Raw genomic sequence first — 6,322 nt, 5'->3', positions numbered from 1 at the left:
ACTGTAGATACCAATGCTACAACCCACAGCGCAAATACCAGTTGCAATTGGAACGTCAACAATAGTGACAACCCTAACAACAACATCAACAACACCAACAACAACGTCAAATAAAACAACAACAACAGTGCCAACACTGTAGATACCAATGCCACAACCCACAGCGCAAATATCACTTGCAAATGGAACATCATCACAAGAAGCAAGAAGAACCACAGCGATGATAATAATAATAACGTTAACAATAATAATAATAATAATAATAATGTTTTTAAATATTGTAAAAATAATATTAATAATATGTAGTTAATTAAATAAATTAATTCGCGCTTCTCGGCTGAGCGTTGATATTTACCTTAACAACCATAATATAAACAATCTTGCCGTTAAAATTTTAAAAATCGCGTTTTATATTGTTTATAGTTATTAAATTTATTTTATTGGTTTTCTGTTTTAATTAAATAATTTATATAAATTAATAATTACTTGTTCCTTCTTATCAAATATCTTACATACCTTATATATAATGCACTGAAGATGAGTTATCTATAACTCGAAATAGCTATTTGCAAATTTATTTAATAAAATTTTTAAAAAACAATAAAATGTCTAATTTCTCTGAAATTAATAAATTAAAAAGAAATATAAAAAAGTTGAACAATGTTGAAAAGTGTTGAATTTTTGAAATATATATATATATATATATATATATATCTATAGCCATATGATCCGTCATATACAATTATATAGTATATACACGTGCACAAGTTCTTTTACACAAAGATCAGCGTATAATTTATGCATAACCCATGTTATAGCATAAAGAAAATTGTCCAGCTCACCTCACAATTAGTGATGATGTTATTATGTGTCATGTATGCTTAGCCTTTAACTTATTGACAAAAAATTAATTGAATTCAATAAAAAAATTTTTAAATGTTGACGCTTAAATCCGGCCCTAAATGATTATTAGTTTAACACTCAGCCAATGCAACTCCTTTAGAGTTGGTGATGCATGATCAAATTCTAATTTGCGGTATATCATTCTAGCAGCCTGATTCTGAACCATCTGAAGTTTAGACAACAGTTTATCAGCTATACCATATAGAAGACTGTTACAATAATCCAATCTAGTGTTGACGACTAATAAAGTCATTTTATTTCTATCTACCGATTATGTGACTTTACGTAACTGACGTAGTTGGAACATATATTTTTTAACCAATAGACTGACTTGTGGACCCATTGTCAAACGGGAGTCCATTCAATTCCCAAATTTTTGACCGTTTTACTGAAACTTATATCAGTCATACTGATGTTAATCGATGAAGGTTCAACCGCTGACGTTTGTTGCCATGTACCAGCAAACATGAACTGAGTTTTAGTTTGATTCAACTTTAGCCTACTTTGACCCAGCCCGACATCAAACATAGTTTTTTTCAGTTTCTCCAATACGGTAGGCATCTCATCTGGAAAACAAGAAACACAAAACTGCATGTCATCTGCGTACTCATGGCAATAATAACCATATTTATTTAGTAAATCCAATATTTTTGCAACGTACAAACTAAAGAGAATGGGTCCAAGAACAGATTTTTGAGGCACCCCTGACATAAGTTTTATAGGTTCCGATAGACCACCTGAGTAAGAAATCTACTGAGTCCGACCAGTAAAAAATGATTCGAACCACGTTAACGCTATCTTATTTAAACCATGACAATATTTCAGTCTGTCCAACAGGATTTTATGATTCACAGTATTGAACGCCGAATTCTTGTCCAGAAATGTCAACAAAGTTACTTTTTGTACATTAACTGCTGAATAAACATGAGAGAATATATCCGATAGAGCTGTTTCGGTCGAATGAAACCTTCTATATCCAGATTGATGCAAAGGCCAAATACCATTTTTATTTATATGATTATTTAAAACTAACTCAACGGAACGTTCTATAATTTTAGAAACGAAAGACAAATTTGACACCGGCCTATAGTTTATCAGATCTGATTTATCTAATCCTGTCTTCTTTAGAATTGACGTGACAATTCCATGCTTGCAAACCTGTGGCATTACACCCTTTGTTAAGCACATGTTGATTATGTCCGTTAAGTAGACAATAAAACAGTCAGTATAAACTTTGAATACATGCGTCGGTATTGGGTCGAGTTAGCATGACTTTGTAGGTGACGAATTAACAACTTTAGATATCTGTTCTTCAGTCAAGACTGGAAACGATTCGAGTGGAAACATAATATTAGTAGAGATAACTGGAAAATTAAAGCATTCAGTTGACTTTTCGGTCACTTTCAACTTGTCAGCAAAAAAATTTTAAAATCATCGGCGCTATGCATTGAACCAACTTCATTTTCAACACTTGTTTTTTCTTAATAATTTATTAATCGTTTGCCATAAGTATTTGGAATTATTTTTGAATTGAAATGTTTTCGCGAACCAAAAACTCCTTCGTTTCACTGAGTAACAAACATTCATTTGTCTCATTGCCAATACCCAATCAACTTTATCATTATAACAACCAGTAGTTCTGAACCTTCTTTCTTTTTTTCGACACATTTGCTTTGCCTTTTTGCAGTCACTGTCGAACCACGGTGCAGTCGGGACATGTTTCCATCAAACTTCATGAAGTGGAGCAACATCGTCAGCAATTTCTAAAAGCTCTTTATTAATTATTTTAAAACCCAATTCAACATCATCACCTTGACCATAATGTTTCGAGATAGGTGAGCACTTAAAAAGCTCAGTCAGACTTTTTTATCCACTCGTTTCCAGGATCTGATCCACGATTTCTTGAAAATGACTGGAGTCGGATTGATTAAAAATTGACCAGTTTCTAAACCATAATCTGAATAGATACCAGATAGATACACCAATACATCTTCTTACAAAAAACCATCTGATGTAACAATCAAATCCAGGGTACCACCAAGAACATGAGTAGACTGATTAATTCTATTAACTAGATCAAAACTAGAGAAAACATCAACAAGGGCTGTTGCATATATATCTGACGAAGTTTCTACGTGTATGTTGAAGTCACCTGCAACTACAATACTGCAACATAAAAGTGTGATTTTTTTCTAAAACTAAAATTAATTCTTCGAAAAATAATTTAGCAGGAGGTGCAGAACCTGGCCTATAAATCACCCGAAAAATCTTCTGTAATGTCAATTTAAAGCATATCGCTTCAAATGTAATTATCACTGGCAATGGAATTTTTACACATTTAAAGTGGTTTCTGAAATACGTTACCAAGCCACCATTTAACCTAACTTGTTCCAAATCACTAAAATCACGTGGCTTTGCCAAACTAAAACAAATATTATCAGATGATTTATGCTAAGTTTCTGTAAGCATTAAAAAATATTATATATATGTATATAAGTTTGCTTTCGAATAACCTGATTTATTAATCTAAAATAGAAAATCCAAATGAGTGAATAAAGAACATAAATAAAATCAATTGAAACAATATGAAATATTACAGAAATTATAAATGAATAACCAACCTAAAATAGAAAAATTAAATTCCAGGATCGTTTACAAAGCCAACAATAATAAAATATAACCACGTGCAATAATAAAATATAACCACGTGCTATTTGCATTTATGTATAAGATGATACCAAAGTAATGAAACCTAATTTACAAGCACAGAATAGAAATACATAGATAATTATATGAAATATAATTTACATCTCTCTCCCTCAAGTTACTTTTTGAGGTACATAAAGTGACAATTTATTAATGTGAAAAAAATGTGATTCCTTCTTCTTTCCGCAGTCTACTACGAAGATCGACGGTACATCTTGCTAAGAATTTTAAACGGACCAACTCTTATTCTGTCCATTTTACCTCTATTAAGTTTACTCCCATTCTGGATATAGACTTGATTGCCCACTTCAAATTCGTACTCTTGACGATTTTTGTCAACCCTTTTCTTGTTTATTTCAAAATTTTGTATAGAATTTCGACCGGCTTGTATTCTATCTGCAGCTAAATCGCTTTCAGGTACGTCATATGGAGTGATAGTTGACTTTATGCCGTATAATAAGTATTCAGGTTCAAATTTCGTGGATATCAGGATGTAGTTGTTTCAAAGTAGCTCCCTTTCCTTTATAACTGGCATCAGTTTCAATATATGTGTCTTGGCTTTATCGTAAAAGGCTAAGATTGACTGAGAACATAAATATTCTTTTATCAAGTTGAAAGAATCTTCACAATCTTGGGACCAATGAAACTTAACATTTTTTATAAGAGCTTATGCAGTGGTTCAAATTTTTGAGCACTATTTTTGATGTATTTAAGGTAGAAGTTAATAGATTCTAACACACTTCTAACTCCTGTTTTATCTGTTGGTCTCTTAAGATTCTTGATGGCGATTAAATTTTCTTGAGCTAGTGCTACTTTATTTTCTTGAATAAAATGTCCAAGATATTTAATGGTTTTAGCAGCGAACTTACATTTTTCTAATTTTAATTTAAAACCTTTTCTGTGATAATTTGTAGAGTTTTTTCAATATGGATAATGTGTTCTTCTCAAGAGCGTGAAAATATAAGTATGTCATCAATATAGTTGATGCAAAATTTGTCCAGATTATTTCTTCTTATGATATTGGATAGAATACGTTAAAAAATTGCTGGAGAATTTTTAAGACCAAAGGGTAAAACCTTAAACATGAATTTTCCATACTTAGTGATAAATGAAATCTTTTCTCTATCTTCCTTTTTTAATAATATACACCAAAATGCAGAATTTATATCAAGTACAGTAAAATATTTGCAATTTGGCACTTTATGATATCATTAATAGTAGGAAATGGATAGCATTCAGGAACTGTTAGTTCTTTGAACAGTTTCTCAATGGTCGTTATTTTTTCTCTATCTAGCTGGTTTTGTATTTCAACAGGAAGGCCCATAACGATCATGTTTATTCTCGACATTTCAATTTCTAAACATAAGTTTTCCTTTGCTAAGGCATTGTCTATTAAAGAACCACCTAAATATTTGTAATTATATGCGGTTATTATTTTTTTCCAACCTCTATCTGCAAAAATGGTCAGAAAGGACTTTCTCCATTCTGACCAATTAGTTAAGCCGATCTTTTTTAAATTTGATTCGTACCAATCTTTCGGTGACCCAGATAAAAAAAAGCGTAATGCTTCTATGACATTAGTAGAATTTAGTATTTTATGCCTTCTACATTAATTTTCAAATTTCTCTATCCATTCAGTAGGGTTTTGCTTTTTGTTGAATTTTTCCAGAATAATTTTTTTTTCAACGTCTTGCAGCTTAAAGTTATCATTCAGACTTAGCTTAGCTTCTAATTCCTTAATTCGTTCATTTAAAAAATTGTCATCTGATTCATCTCTATGTTTATTATCAATAATTTTTTCTTCTAACATATTATCTAAAAAACATAGATTTTCGTCTTCGTCGTAATTTTCTTTTCTTAATTCATCATTGAGTTTGATGCAAATTTTGCGATAACCGTTGATAGGTTTTATAGAATTAATTGTATTGATTATTGCTCGCTTCGTAGATAGAGCTTCGTGCAAACTTAAATCTTTCTTCTAGGACATATCTAGTTTCTTTATTTTCCGATATGCCAGCTAATTCAAATTCGTCATTATTTCTTTTAATAATATGAAAATTCAACTTACTTGTTATTGAAGCCATCTTCTTTTTTGGAATTTAATTTATAAGTTTGCTTTCGAATAACCTGATTTATTAATCTAAAATAGAAAATCTAAATGAGTGAAAAAAGAAAATAAATAAAATCAATTGAAACAATATGAAATGTTACAGAAATTATAAATGAATAACCAACCTAAAATAGAAAAATTAAATTCCAGGATCGTTTACAAAGCCAACAATAATAAAATATAACCACGTGCAATAATAAAATATAACCACATGCTATTTGCATTTATATATAAGATGATACCAAAGTTATGAAACCTAATTTACAAGCACAGAATAGAAATACATAGATAATTATATGAAATATAATTTACACAGACACACACACACATATATATTTATATATATATATACACACACACACACACACATATATATATATATATATATATACGCAAATATCGTTAAATATTTTTGCCCATTTTGCATTAATTAATTTTTTAATAAGGATTTCGGCAACGCGAAGCTGTTTTAATTCATATTTATTATCATTATGTGTCATCCTAGGCTTACAACGTTGTTTCGACATACAGTCATCATCAGAGCCTGGTTTTACTAAATATCAAAAATTGAACTATACTTTTAACATTAAAATCAAGAAATTT

Source organism: Helobdella robusta (assembly GCF_000326865.2).
Source record: "Helobdella robusta unplaced genomic scaffold HELROscaffold_89, whole genome shotgun sequence".
Classification (NCBI taxonomy): domain Eukaryota; kingdom Metazoa; phylum Annelida; class Clitellata; order Rhynchobdellida; family Glossiphoniidae; genus Helobdella; species Helobdella robusta.
The sequence above is the reverse complement of the archived record's forward strand: the minus strand, read 5'-3'. Positions refer to the sequence as shown.